The following is a 17,395-nucleotide window of genomic DNA, read 5'->3' as shown; positions in this document are numbered from 1 at the left end:
TCTCAAACAGGGCAGGAGAAAAAAAGCCAAAACAAACGACTAAGCACTAAACTTCAGCAGAAAATGCAAATTCTTTTGCAAAGTTCAGGATTCAAACTAGATCTGCTGTGGTTTTTTTTTTTAACCCTTGATTTTACCCCTACAATTTATGGCAGTATTTCTATTCATAGTATCTTTGGCCTCATGGAAGAACAGGACTTCCTCTTTACTATTCAGTTTCTGCTGTTCTTCTGTCTTACAGAAGTTTTAGTGGTTAAGGTAAGAATTGAAAACAAACAATAGCATTTTGAAGACTGCAAGTTTTTGTGGTTTTCTTCACAGTACTGGAGTGTGAACTCAGGGCCTTGTGCTTACTCCAGCCCTTTTTGCTTTCAGCTATTTTTCAGATGATCTCTCTCTCTCTCTCTCCCCACTCCCTTTCCCTCTCTCCCCCCCTCCCTCTCTCTCTCTCTCTCTCTCTTGCACACATGCGTGAATTTTTTTTTTTGCCAGTGGTGACCTTGAATCATGATTCTCCCCTTTTTTTTTTTTTTTTTATTTGTTTGTTTTTTGCCAGTCCTGGGTCCTGGGCCTGAGCTTCTATGATTGATTCTTTGATTGTTTCCCTGGCTTCTTTGATTGCTCAAGGCTGGCACTCTGCCACTTGAGCCACAGCGCCACTTCTGGTCATTTTCTATATATGTGGTGCTGGGGAATCGAACCCAGGGCTTCATGTATATGAGGCAAGCACTCTTGCCACTAGGCCATATTCCCAGCCCACGATTCTCCCCATTTTTAAGGACATATTTCTTAAAAATAACATGTCTTTAGCAAAAATTCAAACACTATTATCACTTTAAATTCTGCTCTTTATTCAAAGCAATGTCTGTATGGACAGAAACAACCTAAGCCCAAAATCAATGTACATAAAGATTAACAAGACCATGAAATTAACATTTAAGAGGCAAGTATGGAAACAGATAAGGATAGATCAGCTACTGCTATCTTCCTTCCACTGCACAGTATCTCATTTCAGAGATTCAAGTTCTGTTAACCTTATTGTGTCAGTATTTCCACTGCAGAATTTAACACAAAAATTTTATTTAACCAGTGAAGTAAAGTTTCCAAGCCACCAACTACACTCAACCCTACAGAAATTCAAGCTTTTAAAACAACAAATCTTAGTCATTTTTTAGTTTATATTTTAATAACAATAGAATCATAAACTCAGAAGTTCTCTTATAAGGTCTGAGTCAAAACTAACGAGTGACAAGAGATCAGATCAATGACTCACTAAAGGAAAAAGGGAGATAATAGCAAAAAGGCACTTGAATTCTTTATAGCATAAGTATCTTGATTGAGTGATTTTGTGAGTATATATATTTATCAATATACATAGTGTCTTTCATTACATATAAACTTACCATAATAAAGATGGCTTAAGAAAAGTATTAAGCATACAAATATTACTCCAGCTTTTTAAAAAAAAAAAAAGATTGAGAAAGCAAGTAAATTTAATTTTCCTTTCTTCCTGCCAGTTCTGAGGCTTGAACTTAGGGACTTCACACAGACTCAGCTTGCTTATACATGGTTGACACCCTATCAATTGAGCCATTTCTCCAGCTTGGTTCTGTGCTGGTTAATTGGAGATAAAGCCTTGAGGATTTCTCTGCCCAGGCTGGTTTTGAACTGCAATCCTCCATGCACCTGAATACCTAGGATTACAGGCATGACTAATTTGCACCTGGTAACTTTGATTTAACTTAAAGACAAATTGTGCTATTTGACTTTTTTTTTTCTTTATATAGCCCAGGCTGGTTTTGAAGTCAGAATCCTCAAACCTCTACTTCTCAAGTACTGGGATTGTAGGTATGTACCAACACAACTTGCTCAAATGAGGTATGGAACATAATGAGCCTCCAAACATCGCCTGGCCCACACTGGCTGCACTTTTCATATACTCTCATTAATCACCCACTTGCCCAATGCTAAAACAAAAGCACTGCAGTCAAAATATGAGCTTTTCACTAAGCATTAAAACACCTTCAAAAATGACACGCTTGAACAGGTGACAATAACAGGTGTACATTGGTCTAAAGCTATTTTACAATCTAAAAAATTAAATGTATTCATTTAAAAACATGACAAAAAATTGAAAATCCAGCAAAAGATATTAGGAAGTAACAGAAAAAATGCAATGTTCAACACACATGAAAATATATAATCCCATTAATATTCAGAAAAATGCAAATTAAAACAATGACAGTAACTGTTTTCACCCAAAAGACTAGCCAAAAAGTAAAATACTGACAAAGCTGGTAATGCACATCTGTAATCCCAACACTCGAGAGGGTAAGGCATAAGGATCTCAAGTTTGAGTCCATGGGGAGCTATATAGCAAAACACATCTCAAAAAAAAAGTTGTATATACTTTTGGAAATGGTGAATTGTTACAGATATCTTGTAAAGTATCTTGGCAATATGGCTTTATGCGTACAAGTAATTCTACCTGAATATGGTGACTTCTCAGGAAAGAAGTCTCAGTAAAGAGTCACCATGTTCAATGAAGGCATTCCTTTTTATTTTTTAATTATCAAACTGAATTACAGAGAGGTTACAGTTTCATACATTAGGCATTGGATACATTTCTTGTACTGTTTGTTACGTCGTCCCTCATTCCAATGAAGGCATTCTTAAAAAAAAGATTTCCCTGCAACAGGTCAGAAGAATTTGGAACTCACTGAATTATCCATTAAAAGGTAAATACACAGAAGAAATATGTTTGTTGTGCTTTTTTGTTGGTTGTAGGACTTGAAATCATGGGGTGTGTCTGAGCTCTTTTGCTCAAGGCTAGCAATCTATCACCTCAGCCATAACTCTGCTTCCAGTTTTCTGGTGGTTAAGTGGAGATAAGAGTCTCATGGACTTTTCCTGCCTGGGCTGGCTTTAAATCATGAGCTTCAGATGTCAGATCCTGAGTAGCTAGGATTACAGGCATGTGTGGCTGGCGCCCGGCTAAAATATTTATTTTTGTCCCTCTCTTTTTTTTTTTTTTTTTTTTGGCCAGTCCTGGGCCTTAAACTCAGGGCCTGAGCACTGTCCCTGGCTTCTTTTTATTTTTGCTCAAGGCTAGCACTCTGCCACTTGAGCCACAGCGCCACTTCTGGCCATTTTCTATATATGTGGTGCTGAGGAATCGAACCCAGGGCTTCATGTATACGAGGCAAGCACTCTTGCCACTAGGCCAAATTCACAGCCCTTGAAATATTTATTTTTAGTGGAGGAGAAAGCTATGTATTATTTAGGGGTACATTTACAAAGGCATGGTGGGAAGCGTTCCAATTATCTATAGAAGTTGGGCACTAGTGGTTCATGCCTATAATCCCAGCTTTTCAGGAGCCTGAAATCTGCGGATTGTGATTTGAAGCCAGCCTGGGCAGAAAAGTTTGTGAGACTCTTATGTCCAATTAATCACAGAAAAAGCTGGAAGTGGAGCTGTGACTCAAGTGGTAGAGTGCTAGCCTTGAATAAAGGAACTCAAGGGCAGCAACTAGGCCCAGATTTAATGGTTCTATGTATATTACCAAATTGACTAAAGTATGGTATACACAGGGCTAGATTCCAATGGTGTAGCTCCTTTGAATAATTAACTGACAATTTAACAAACCTGGTGATACTGCTGAGAGGCAGAGCATTTGACTAGCATATGTGAAATCCTGGGTTTGATTTCCAGCACAACAAATAATTAACAAGTATAGTCAAGAATAAGAAGAGGGCTGGGGATATAGCCTAGTGGCAAGAGTGCCTGCCTCGGATACACGAGGCCCTAGGTTCGATTCCCCAGCACCACATATACAGAAAACGGCCAGAAGCGGTGCTGTGGCTCAAGTGGCAGAGTGCTAGCCTTGAGCGGGAAGAAGCCAGGGACAGTGCTCAGGCCCTGAGTCCAAAGCCCAGGACTGGCCAAAAAAAAAAAAAAAAGAAGTCAAAAGTACTTAAAAAAAAAAAAAAGAATAAGGAGAAACTGGAATCCTACTATATTGGACATATCTAAATCTAAAATGGTTGGTATAGCTGTGGAAAATGGTCTGGCAGCTCTTCAAAAACTTATACAGTTACCATATAACCAGAAAAATTTTTTTGAGACAGGGGATCATTAATTTTTTGTCTGGGCTGGCCCTGAACCAAGATCCTACTGCCACTCTCCATCACCTCCCAAGTAGCTAAGCAAACAGCACCCTACCTGGCCCTAAATTGTATACTTTAATTACACACATCAAAAAAAATTATCACTTAGCCATTTCTGTGATTATCTACTATAATTAATTTTTAAAATCAGTTTATGACTTAAATCTAAGTAATATGACTTCAAGCAACCAAACCCACCATAAATGTGACATAACCAACTTAGTTACAATGCATAAAAACTACCTTTTTTTTTTTTTCGGTTAATTGTGAGACTTGAATTCAGGGCCCGGATGCTGTCCCTGAGGTTTAATGCTCAAGGCTGGTATTCTACCACTTTGAGCCACAGCTCTACTTCTGGTATTCTGGTGGTTAATTAGAGATAAGAGTGTCACAGACTTTCCTGGCCAATCTGGCTTCACACCATGATCCTCAGATCTCAGCCTTCTGAGTATCTAGGATTACAGTCGTGAGCCACCAGCACCCAATTCTAACAATTCTATTCTTAATCAGAAAGAGAATACATTAACACTGAACAATCTAAAAGAGAAAGTGAAAAAAATACATTTATAATAGCATCAGAACAAATTACAAATAAATTAACCAAAGAAGCAAAAGACAAATACATTTATAACTAGAAAATGGTGCCCAAAGACACTGAAGATTATAGAAACAAATTAAATTACACATGTTGATGGGCTGCAAACAATATTGTTAATATTGCCCAAAATATTCAAAACACTCTAAAAGATTCATGTGATCTCTATCAAAAGCCCAGTGTCATTTTTTGCAGAAATAGACAATGTCATCCTAAGTTTACATGAAATTTCAAAGGACTCTAAATGTCCAAAATAAACTTGAAAAACCAACAACAATGTTGGAGAACTTACTTTTTTATTTCCTTATATCTCATAACTACAAAGCTAGTTATCAAAGAAATGTGGAAAGGATGAAGTGGATAGAGTTCAGTATAAACTGCTTTCCCAGCATGCAAAAGAACCTGAGTTTATGGGAGAGGAGGGGGAGAACTACTGTGAAAATTGGTATAGACATAGACCAATGAGATTAAGAGCAGCAACAGATGAATCCTTCCACATTCACTATACCTCCTTATTTGCAGTTTCATTTTCTGCAGTTTCAATTACCTAAGGTCAACCACAGTCCAAAAATATTAATATTACAATTCTATAAGTAATCACAAGTTTTAAATTGCATGCTGTTCTGAGAATAATGATGAAATCTCACTCTGTCCTAGATATGAATTATCCCCTTGCTAGCATACCCCTACACACACACACACACACACACACACACACACACACACACACTTCCTTCTCATTAATTACTTAATAGCCTTCTCAGTAACCAAATTGTCCAGTATTATAATAACTGTTCAAGTAAACTTTACATTGTACCCTAATGCTAAGTCACAATACCTATATCATTTGCCCCACTTCCTCTCATTACAAGATGCTGTATTATCACATTATAAGGAACAAGATATTTGAGAAAAAGAAACCATTCACATACTTATTACAGTATTATTAATTGCTGTTATTACTATTTCTGCTTATCTTCCTGTGCCTGCTTTACAAATTATCTTGGGCATATGTAAAATAGGAAAAAGGTGTAGATAGAAGGCTCAGTACTATCTAGTTTTAGACATCCACCAGTAACCCATATTCACGGTTACAGACTAGTATAAAATCTTATTATTTTCAACAAGGATATCCAGGTGTTACCTTTTCAACAAATGGTGCTGGGAAGACTGGATATACATAAATGTAAGAAAAAAGTTAGGCTCCTACCTTTTATCAAAAATTAAATCAATCATGTATTTGTGCCTTATTTTGTGATTTTAGTTCAATAAATACTGTAATTTCTAACCTCTGTGGTTAGAAGGTTATTGGCTATAAATATAACTGATGAATTAATTACAAGACAGCATTTAAATATGTATAAAGAAAAATGGAGGGATCCTTATTGAATTGTTTTTATAATATGTTAAAGATGATATTAAAAACATTTCTTTGTAGTTGAGAAAAATTAAATCAAGTTGGGCATCAGTGGTTTACACCTGTAATCCTAGCTACTCAGGAGGCTGAGATCTGAGGATCACAGTAAGAAGCCCAGGCAGAAGTGCGTGAGGCTTTTACCTCCAATTAATCACCCAAAGCAGGAAGTAGAGCTGTGGGCCTAAGTAGTAGTGTGTTAGCCTTGTGCAAAAAAAGCTCAGGCACAGTGCCCAGGCCCTAAGTTCAAGCCCCAGAACAGGGAAAAAAAAAATCTGAAATCTGTAGTTCTGAATGCTATTTTGCTTTAAATAATAAATAATTCAATGCTTCCTCCACATTTTAAGTAGCCATTTACAACCACCTTTTTCTCCTCTAATGTTAAAGCTGATTTTTAAGAGAGCTTGGTCTTCTTGAATTATTTCCACATTTCAATGAATACTATTTGGTGAAAGCCAACACCAAAACTTTTACTAAATGTAAGGATATTATAGAGTATGCACAAAATAATCTATAATTAATTAATGACATTTGATCTTAAAACTTGAAGTACTGGGGCTGAGAATATGGCCTAGTGGCAAGAGTGCTTGCCTCATATACATGAAGCCCTGGGTTCAATTCCTCTGCACCACATATATAGAAAAGGCCAGAAGTGGCGCTGTGGCTAAAGTGGAAGAGTGCTAGCCTTGAGCAAAAAAAAAAAAGCCAGGGACAGTGCTCAGGCCCTGAGTTTAAGGCCCAGGAATGGCCAAAAAAAAAACAAAACTTGAAGTACGTACTGTAATACAGAGGCCACTAAGACAGTTCTGGTTATCAACTATAGGCATTAAGGAGCAAGTGGTAAAAAGCAAGAAATCCAGGCTACCATAAGAATTATGAAGGCTAAACACTTCTTAATTTACATAGAATCTTGCAATGAGTAACTAGAACATGAACAGTGACTAGCCACATGCTAAATGCAATGTATTAATTGATCAAATAGGCTATAATGGCTTTTATCATGAATCTCGTTCTTACAAGATTAATAGTCTGGTAATGATAAAAAAAAATAACTCATTGGAGATCAGCTCTTCCATCACAAACAACCAAAAAACAGCAAAATACATGAAACTCTTCTTGGATATTAGACAACAGGTAACACAGAACTATGATACTGGAAAGAAAAGAAACACATTACCTGAGCCCTATGAGGATCCAAGCTTTGTGCTCTGAGGCACTTACCAGACTGACCATGTAGAGAGAGAGAAATCACAGAATCTAAGCAGAGCAGAAAGCCAGCCAGAAACTTAAATACGTTTTAGAAAATTGCTGCAGCTGTACTTTATATAACACACTTTTACTAAACTAGCTGCCAAAGCATTAGATGAGATTTCAAGAGAGGGGCAAATAATCATTCAGTAACAAGCTTGGGAACTATAAACCTAACTACCAAAGTTTACACGAGTGTTCTGGTTCTAACCAACCAGAGTAAAGAGATACTAAGAGCATTCAGCTAAGATTTTAGAAGCAGGACTATGGCAAAGGCACTATCTAGGTCCATCTTAACAAAGCTATGAATAAAAACAAGCCTTAAAGAATTCAAGGCTTTTCTTCTTAAAAGCAGATACAAAAACAATAAATTACAAATTTTGTTCTAGATCTAGGATAGGAGTAAATTGTAGGACAATGTCAAAAAAGGCCTGAAGCGGAGGATATGGCACCATTACATACTCAAATAATTCATCAACTAGTATAATTTTATTTTAAGATGATTGTGGTAAGTTAACGGTAAACTCAACTATAAACTGTAGAGTGGTCATGGAAAAAGTAAAACAGGACTAGTTCGTTGTTAGAAATCTTGTTAAGTATATGTGAAGCCCTGTTTGGATTTCCAGCCCTACAAATAGTAACAGCTAATACACGAGTATATAAAACAAATGTTACAAAATTATCAAAAAAATGACAAGTATACATGAGATTAATAAAAAAAACTGCAAGATAGTAGAATTAAACAACTATATAAAACAACTAATACATGTGTGGAATTGTCACAATGAAACTTCCCCCAGTACAACTAATGCATGCTAATAAAAAAGAAAAGAAAAGAACTCGGGGGCTGGGAATATGGCCTAGTGGCAAGAGTGCTTGCCTTGTATACATGAAGCCCTGGTTCGATTCCCCAGCACCACATACATAGAAAACAGCCAGAAGTGGCTCTGTGGCTCAAGTGGCAGAGTGCTAGCCTTGAGAAAAAGAGAAGTCAGGGACAGTGCTCAGGCCCTGAGTCCAAGGCCCAGGACTGGCAAAAAAGTAAAAAAAAAAAAAAAAAAAAAAAAAAAAAAGAAAAGAAAAGAACTATAGATATTTACACTGAACTTAAATGGACCTTTCAGGGCTGGGAATACGGCTTAGTGGTAAAGTGCTCTCCTCGTATACATGAAGCCCTGGGTTCTATTCCTCAGCACATTTATAGAAAAAGCCAGAAGTGGCGCTGTGGCTCAAGTGGTAGAGTGCTAGCCTTGAGCAAAAAAAGAAGCCAGGGACAGTGCTCAGGCCCTGAATTCAAGCCCCAGGACTGGCAAAAAAACAAAAACAAAACATTAAGTGAACTTTTCAGAGACTATTTTTAAAGTGGAGACTGTGGCCTAAATAAGAGAGCAAGGCTTAACTATAAACTAATTACAAATGTAAATACATATTGAAGCTGAAACGATGGGGAAAGACACACCATGTAAATTCTAGTCATCAGAAGACTACAAACACTATATTCAAGTAACTTTCTAGACAGCAAATATTACTGAGGCCAAACAGACCAGATCTCATACCTAACTCCTTATTTAATCTCACCTGACCCTTGTCTTCCACAATACTTAGGTTGAAGAATGACTTTTTTCATTAACTTGAGTTTTGCAACCTCCTCTAGTCTATACATTGTATAACATGTAACTGTACAAGGGCACATAGAATATAGTTAGTATGGCAAGAATAGCTCAAATACATGATGATCTTGGTTCTTGTGATTGCAAAACTGAGAAGCATCTCATGAAAAAATAATTATGATCACGTGTACCATGTGGGCACCCACCAGTGAGACCACTGATCAACTACCTATATAAAAACCACCCCTACATCAGCTTCTCAACAGGATGAACTTCAGTCAAGAGTCCTCCATCGGGGCTGGGAAGGTGGCTTAGAGGTAGAGTGCTTGCCTAGTGCGCATAAAGCCCTGGGGTTCGATTCCTTAGTACCATATAAAAAGAAAATGCTAGAAGTGGTGCTGTGGCTCAAGTGACAGAGTGCTAGCCTTGAGCAAAAGAAGCTCAGGGACAGTGCCCAGGTCCTGAGTTCAAGCCCCAGGACTGGCAAAAAAAAAAAAAATAGTTCTCCATCTTCTTGTCTAGCAGCTGTTGAAACAGTCACCTTCCTTACCACAAAACTTTGTCTGGAATTAATTTGCCTATCATTCAGCAAGCAGCTGGACTTGGGTCCAGTAAAATTTACAACAAAAATGGTAAATTCGTGGTAAAAAAAGAATAAATTTGCTGAGAAAACAGTAATTCTAAATATGCATGTACCTAAAACAAGAACTTCAAAATATATGAGGCAAAACCTAGCCAAACTATAATCCTAATTTGTTGTTTTAGTAGTACCCTTTCAGTAACTGACCTAACAAACAAAATAAAAAAATAGGAAAAGAAACAGAAGATTTGAATAACACTATCAACCAAGAGTTCGTATCCACCTGTAGAATACATGTTTTTTTCAAAGACAGAACATATATCATTACAGACCACACACCTCACAAAACAAACTCAAGACCAAAACTCTATACACTGTAATTTCTGATCATGACAGAATTTACACTATAAGTTAGTAATAATGCCAGGCATGATGGTGAACACTTTGAAATACCAGTTATTTGGGAGGCATAGTTAGGAGGACCACAGCCTGAGGCCTATCCCAAGCAAAAAAAAGCAAGACCATTCTCTGAAAAATAAAGCAAGCAAATAATCAGCTTCAGAGAGGAGGCACATGGCTCAAATAGTAAAGCTTTTGTATTTAGTAAGCACGCCCTGAGTTCAAAATCCAGTACCATCAAAATAGTAATAAGTTACTATTACTAGTAGTAATAGTAATTATATCTAGAATGACTTCAAATATACAGAAATTACAAAACCCTTCAAAACAAAGACATTACAAGAAAAATTACAAAGTATTTTAAGATGAATAATAGTATAATACAAATGATACCCATTCAGAGGATACAACTAAAGCATTGCTTTGGAGACATTCTAGGTATCTCTATATACAAAACAAAAAATAAAACTTCAATCCTAACTTACTTACTATACAAGTTTTAATTTGAAGTGTTTCACAAAGCTAAGTAAAAATCCTGAAGTTATAAAACATTCTGAATAAAATTTAAGAAAATAGTATGCAGGGCTGGGAATGTGGCTTAGCAGTAGCATGCAAGAAGCCCTGGGTTCGATTCCTCAGCACCACATAAACCGAAAAAGCTGGAAGTGGCGATGTGGCTCAAAAGGTAGAGTGCTAGCCTTGAGCAAAAAGAAGCCAGGGACAGTGCTCAGGCCTTGAGTCCAAGCCCCAGGACTGGCAAAAAAGAAAAAAAAAACCTGAAAATATGCAAAGACAAGTCTTTAGAAAGAATATAAAGAACATTTGCTATTTTAAAAGGGGGAAATCTAGTAACTGAAACTACATAAAAGTTTAATTTTTTCTTTTTTTTTTTTTTACTCTCTGAAAGATACTGTTAAGAAAATAAAAAAGTGGGCTGGGAATATGGCCTAGTGGTAAAGAGCTTGTCTCGTATACATAAAGCCCTAGGTTCGAGTCCTCAGCATGACATATACAGAAAAAAGCCAGAAGTGGTGCTGTGGCTCAAGTGGTAGAGTGCTGGCCTTGAGCAAAAAGAAGCCAGGGACAGTGCCCAGGCCCTGAGTTTAAGCCCCAGGACTAGCAAAAAAAAAAAAAAAAAACTAACAAACAAACAAAAGAAATGTACTACCTTATGTATGTAACTGTAACACCCCTGTACATGACCTTGACAATAAAAATTTTTTAAAGAAAAGAAAAAGGCAAATCTCAAAACATAAGAACATACTTATAAAATGTGATCCATATGTCAGGTGCTAGTGGTTCACACCTGTGATCCTAGCATCTCAGGAGGCTGAGATCTGAGAATCACCATTCAAAGCTAGTCCAGGTAACAAAGTCTGAGAGATTCATCTCCAATCAATCATAAGAAAACTGGAAGTGGAGGGGCTGGGAATATGGCCTAGTGGTAAAGTGCTCGTCTCATACACATGAAGCCCTGAGTTCGATTCCTCAGCATCACATATATAGCAAAAGCCGGAAGTGGCGCTGTGGCTCAAGTGGCAGAGTGCTAGCCTTGAGCAAAAAGAAGCCAGGGACAGTGATGAGGCCCTGAGTTCAAGCCCCAGAACTAGCAAAAAAACAAAACCAAACAAAAGAAAATGAAGTGGAGCTGTGGCTCAAGGCGGTAGAGTGCTAGCCCTTAGCAAAAGACCTCAGAGACAGCACGCTCAGGCTGAGTTCAAGCCCCAAAACCAACAAAAAAATAAAAATAAAATGTGGACTGTAAAAAAAAACAACAAAAAAAAAACTCTTGACAAAAATCCTATTGTTGTTTAAATGGGTAAAAAGTTGAACAGACACTTCCAAAGAATACATAGATAAGTATATGAAAGGAGGATCACCATTAGTCTTTCAGAAATTTAAACCAGTCATGCTGATACATACCTGTAAATCTCAGCAGTTGAGATAAGAGGATTTTGAGGTCAAGGCCAACCTGGGCTATATTTTTTTTTTTTAAAAACCACCTTTCTCTGGAGTGGGGGAGGAAATGAGAAGGGCAACACATGGAATATAATTCAGTAGTAGAGCCCTTGCCTACCACTGCCGAGAGAGAGAGAGAGAGAGAGAGAGAGAGAGAGAGAGAGAGAGAGAGAGAGAGAGAGAGAGAGAGAGAGAGAGAGAGAGAGAGAGAGACCAAAGACTTATATGCAATGGGCTGCAAATATGGCCTAGTGGTAGAGTGCTTGCCCCGTGTACATGAAGCCCTGGGTTTGATTCCGAACACCACATATATAGAAAAAAGCCGGAAGTGGAGCTGTGGCTCAAGTGGCAGAGTGCTAGCCTTGAGCAAAAAAAAAGAAGCCTGGGACAGTGCTCAGGCCCTGAGTCCACGCCCTAGGACTGGCAACAAAAACAAAACAAATAAAGACTTATATGCAATGTTCATAGGCGCTCCATTCATTACAGCCAAAAGCCAAAAATATATCAACTAGTAAAGACATAAACTGTGAGACATCCATACAACAAGCTCCCATTTGGAGCAACACAGATGACTCCCAAAACATTGAAAGAGAACAAATAAAACATTCTTTTTTTTTGGCCAGTCCTGGGCCATGAACTCAGGGCCTGAGCACTGTCCGTGGCTTCTTTTTTGCTCAAGGCTAGCACTCTGCCACTTGAGCCACAGCGCCACTTCTGGCCATTTTCTGTATATGTGGTGCTGAGGAATCGAACCCAGGGCCTCAAGTATACGAGGCAAGCACTCTTGCCACTAGGCCATATTCCCAGCCCCAAATAAAACATTCTGTATGACTCCATTTATATGAGAATCTAGAAAAATGAAAAAATAAATGTGTAAAATTATACCTCTCAAAGGTGAGGGGTTATTTTGTTTTACCCACTATTTAACAGAAAAAAAAAAAGTCAAAAACAAACGTGTGCTTTGGGTAAAACATTTCCTCTACATCCTAGTTATAGAAGAGCTCTAAGAAGGTCATGACTTGCCCCAAATAATACACTGGTAACTAGTGGAATTGTTTTGGAATACAGACCATTATGCTGTAAATCTAAAGTTAGAACCCATGCTTAAGGGATGACTATGAAGGTCTCTCTAACTGAGATCCTTTCAATAGAGCTCCAGGAACTACATTTTACTCCCAGTGAAAAATTAAAGGAAATTTCAGCCTATATAAAAGCAGATTTGCTAAAACAAATTAGGCTAAACATCAGATGGTGTGGCACAGACATCCCAAATATCTGGCTTAACACACAATGTTACAATGTCCAGGTTTATTTGGGGGAGTAATTTTAAATTCATATTCCAGCAGATCCTGAACAATTAACCCCAGTAACCAAAGACTTCCAAAACAATTCTGAAAATTTTGAGTACAGTAGACTCCCATATCTGCCAGGGAGGGGGTTCAGTCTGTGGTTTCAATTGCCCACAGAAAACTATGATCTGAAAAACATTATTATAATGCCATGAGGTATTAAGATGGTAACCCCTCTGTACAGCACCTTAATAATAACAATAAAATTATAATTTTTAATATGGGGGTTTTTGTTTGTTTCCTTTTGGTTTTTTTTGTTTGTTTGTTTCAGTCCTGGGGCTTGAACTCTGGGCCTGAGCACTGTCCCTGAGCAACTTTTACTCAAAGCTAGCACTCTACCACTTCAGCCACAGCTCCTTTTCTGGCTTTTTCTGTGATTAAATTGGGAGATGAATCTCACAGACTTTCCTGCCTGGGCTAGCTTCAAACCTGGATTCTCAGGTAGGCAAGCACTCTACTGCTAAGCCACATTCCCAGCCCTGGATTCTCAGCTCTCAGTCTCCTAAGATTACAGGAATGAGCCACCCACACACAGCTAAAAAGATGTTTTAACAACTGAAACCTCATTTGTACAACTACTTAAAGATAATTTAAAAATAAATTTAAAAAAATTTTAGGTTAGGCACCAGTGGCTCACACCTGTAATCCTAGCTACTCAGGAAACTGAGATCTGAGGATTGAGGTGCAAAGCCAGGCTAGGCAAAAAAGTCTCCATGAGACTCTTTCTTCAATTAACCACTGAAAAACCAGAAGTGGAACTATGGCTCAAGTGGTAGAGCACAGAGGCTCAGAGACGGCACCGAGACCCTGAATTCAAACCACACAACTGACAAAAAAAAATTAGGAAATGGAGGTATGGCTCAAGTGGGAGAGCACCAGTCCTTGAGCAAAACTGCAAAGCAAGAGAGCATGAGGCAAGGCCCTGAGTTCAGCACCGAAAAAAGTCATTTTGTCAGAAGGGGAGGGAGAGAAAAAGAAAAAGAGTAAATCAGCTTAAAACATAATATGATTATATATGAAGAGTGCACAAGGAACTTTAATAAGTAGTTGATCAACAGGAAATTATGTAGGCCAAAAGAAGAAAAGCAATACAGTTTTCCTAAGCAAAAGACAATACACACCTATCTGAAATACCACAGTGAAACTCCTTTGTGTAATTACCACACTTAAAAAAAAAAAAAAAAAAGAATGACAGGAAAGTAAAACAGGCTGGCGAGGTGTGGGGAGAGGTACCAGAGGGAAAGGATAGAGCCAATGATGGGTGTGAATGAAGATAAATATGGTTCATATAGTTTATCTGCTTGTATGAAAAGAGAACAATGAAGCCTGTTAAGACTGTTTTAAGAGGGGAGTGGGACAAGGAAAAGTGACTAAAGTGATAAGGTACACATTGTTTACATATGTGGAAATGTCACAATTAAATACCCTCGTACAACTAATATGTGCTAATTTAATAAAAGGTAAGAGTGTGGGCTGGGAATATGGCCTAGTGGCAAGAGTGCTTGCCTTGTATACATGAGGCCCTGGGTTCGATTCCTCAGCACCACATATACAGAAAATGGCCAGAAGTGGCGCTGTGGCTCAAGTGGCAGAGTGCTAGCCTTGAGCAAAAAGAAGCCAGGGACAGTGCTCAGGCCCTGAGTTGATGGCCCAAGACTGGCCAAAAAAAAAAAATAAATAAAAATAAAAGGTAAGAGTGAGGGGCTGGGAATATGGCCTAGTGGTAAAGTGCTCTTCTCATATACATGAAGCCCTAGGTTCAATTCCTCGGCACCACATATATGTAGAAAAAGCTGGAAGTGGCGCTGTGGCTCAAGTGGCAGAGTGCTAGCCTTGAGCAAAAAGAAGCCAGGGACGGTGCTCAGGCCGTGAGTTCAAGCTCCAGGACTGGCAAAACCAAACAAACAAAAAGGTAAGAGTGACTACATTCATGTAACTATTACAGCATATTGTTATTGTTCTACTTTATATTTGTTGTTAATCTCTTATTGTGCCTAATTTATATACATATTATATATGTGTATACATGTATGATAGAAAAATCATTGTCTGTGTATGTAATATGTGTATGTGCACACATACTATATATACGGTTTAGTACCACGTGTATTTTTAGATACCCACTGAGAATCTGGGGGGGGGGAAAGTATCCTCTATGAATAAGGGGAGACCATTGTACTCATCTTTCAACTCTTTCCTAGTGTGTTACCTCCAAGCAATTAGGATCAAGTAATAGAAAAAGCAGATTTTGGCAAAACTACATAATACCAATAGCCTACTAAAAATCAAGGTAAGACATCAGCATTAACCTCCACCAAAAAAACAAATTAATACTTTTCTTCATCTCTATCACCAACTTTTTCTCAGCAGTCTAGCATCTACTCTAGCAGTGATGAATCTATGGAACCTAAAGCAATTACTAATGGCTCACCAACACTTAGTTATATACACAGCACCTTTTTATTTCCTCTTTTCTGCCCAACTTTTCAACCAGGTTTTTCCCCCCTTTTATACAGTTGCCATATTTACCTTATTAAATGTATGGATGGACACATACAACATTTAGGCCTAATCAGTAAAATTATGATTGTAGTCTAACTTTTATGTTGTCCTTCTTCTGTGTATTACAGTGCAAAGTTCTTTAAAGGAAACTTCAAGGGCTGAAGATGTGGCTCAAATGTTAAAGGGCCTGCCCATGAAAGCATGAGTCTCTTAGGTTCAAATCCCCCCAGGAAATAAAAAAGGAAACATTATTTACTATTACTTTACTTCATTGTATAAGTATTAACAGAGAAATACTCACATATTCTATCCCATTATAAATATTTTCATTCCACCAATTCTGAACATTAAATCATGAGTTTAAACTGTTTGGTGAAAGTGAACTAAACACCTCAGGGGGGGAAAGGAAAGGGGGAGGAGGAAGGGGGGTATGAGGGACAGGGTAACAAACAGTACAAGAAATGTATCCAATACCTAACGTATGAAACTGTAACCTCTCTGTATATCAGTTTGATAATAAAATTTTTTTAAATAAATAAATAAATACAATCATATGAGTTTACCATTTTATTAAATTCTTACCCTGAGAATAAAGCCCAAATTATCTTTAAATATTCCAATGTAGGGATGGTATACTAATATTGTATATATTAGTAAATGAAAGGAATCCAAAAGCACAAAATCAGAATGAATTGGCTCACAAGCCACTGAGATGGTGTGTAGAAACAAATGAAGAATTGAGAGCACCAGGGCCTCAAAGGCTCATAGCCACTGGCACTATTTCTTCATCTCATACTCCTCTTTACTTCTTTGGCCTCATTCTTTCCCACTGTAGATCAAGGGTGGAGGTGCAGGTGGCTGGATGCAGTCCCAGAAACCCAGAAGAAAACTGACAGCTTGTTCCTATCATCTGTGTTATCAATAACAGTAGAGAAAAAAAAAGAAAAGAAAAAACAAATACCTAATAGTTCTTTATGTCTTGTACCCATATGTTTTACATGGTGAGTCAGTACAAAACTGGTCTAATAGGGGCTGGGGATATAGCCTAGTGGCAAGAGTGCCTGCCTCGGATACACGAGGCCCTAGGTTCGATTCCCCAGCACCACATATACAGAAAACGGCCAGAAGCGGCGCTGTGGCTCAGGTGGCAGAGTGCTAGCCTTGAGCGGGAAGAAGCCAGGGACAGTGCTCAGGCCCTGAGTCCAAGGCCCAGGACTGGCAAAAAAAAAAATAACAATAATAATAAATAAATAAATAAAAATAAAAATAAAAAATAAATAAATAAAATAAAAAAAAACTGGTCTAATAAACATGTTCTACCTTAAGCTGCCAGACAATGAGGATCTAAAAATCATTGCTGAATAAGTTTGCCACTATGTTATGTATTAAATGCAAAATTTTCAAATATTCTACTTCTTTACTAGTATAATTAAGTGTTAGAAAGGAATTTCTAGGGGCTGGGGATATGGCCTAATGGCAAGAGAGCTTGCCTCGTATACATGAGGCCCTGGGTTCAATTCCTCAGCACCACATATACAGAAAACGGCCAGAAGTGGCGCTGTGGCTCAAGTG

General features: G+C 37.9%; 1 protein-coding gene across 5 annotated transcripts in view; it reads right to left on the bottom strand.

The window, feature by feature from the left end:
• The window catches only part of Mtmr3 (myotubularin related protein 3), a 106,477-nt gene that overhangs the window by 71,963 nt on the left and 17,119 nt on the right, over positions 1–17,395 (bottom strand). Inside the window, exon 1 of one of the 5 annotated variants that reach the window (XM_048343273.1) lies at positions 15,851–16,157. The exons of the other annotated variants lie outside the window; for them this stretch is intronic. The gene's annotated coding sequence lies outside the window, so the exon portion shown is untranslated. Of the gene's footprint in view, positions 1–15,850; positions 16,158–17,395 lie in introns of those variants that run through there. 5 annotated transcript variants of the gene reach the window in all.

The sequence above is a fragment of the Perognathus longimembris genome, chromosome 3 (genome assembly GCF_023159225.1).
Source record: "Perognathus longimembris pacificus isolate PPM17 chromosome 3, ASM2315922v1, whole genome shotgun sequence".
Taxonomy (NCBI): Eukaryota; Metazoa; Chordata; class Mammalia; order Rodentia; family Heteromyidae; genus Perognathus; species Perognathus longimembris.
Note: the sequence above shows the minus strand (reverse complement) of the source record. Positions and strands in the feature narration are given on the sequence as shown.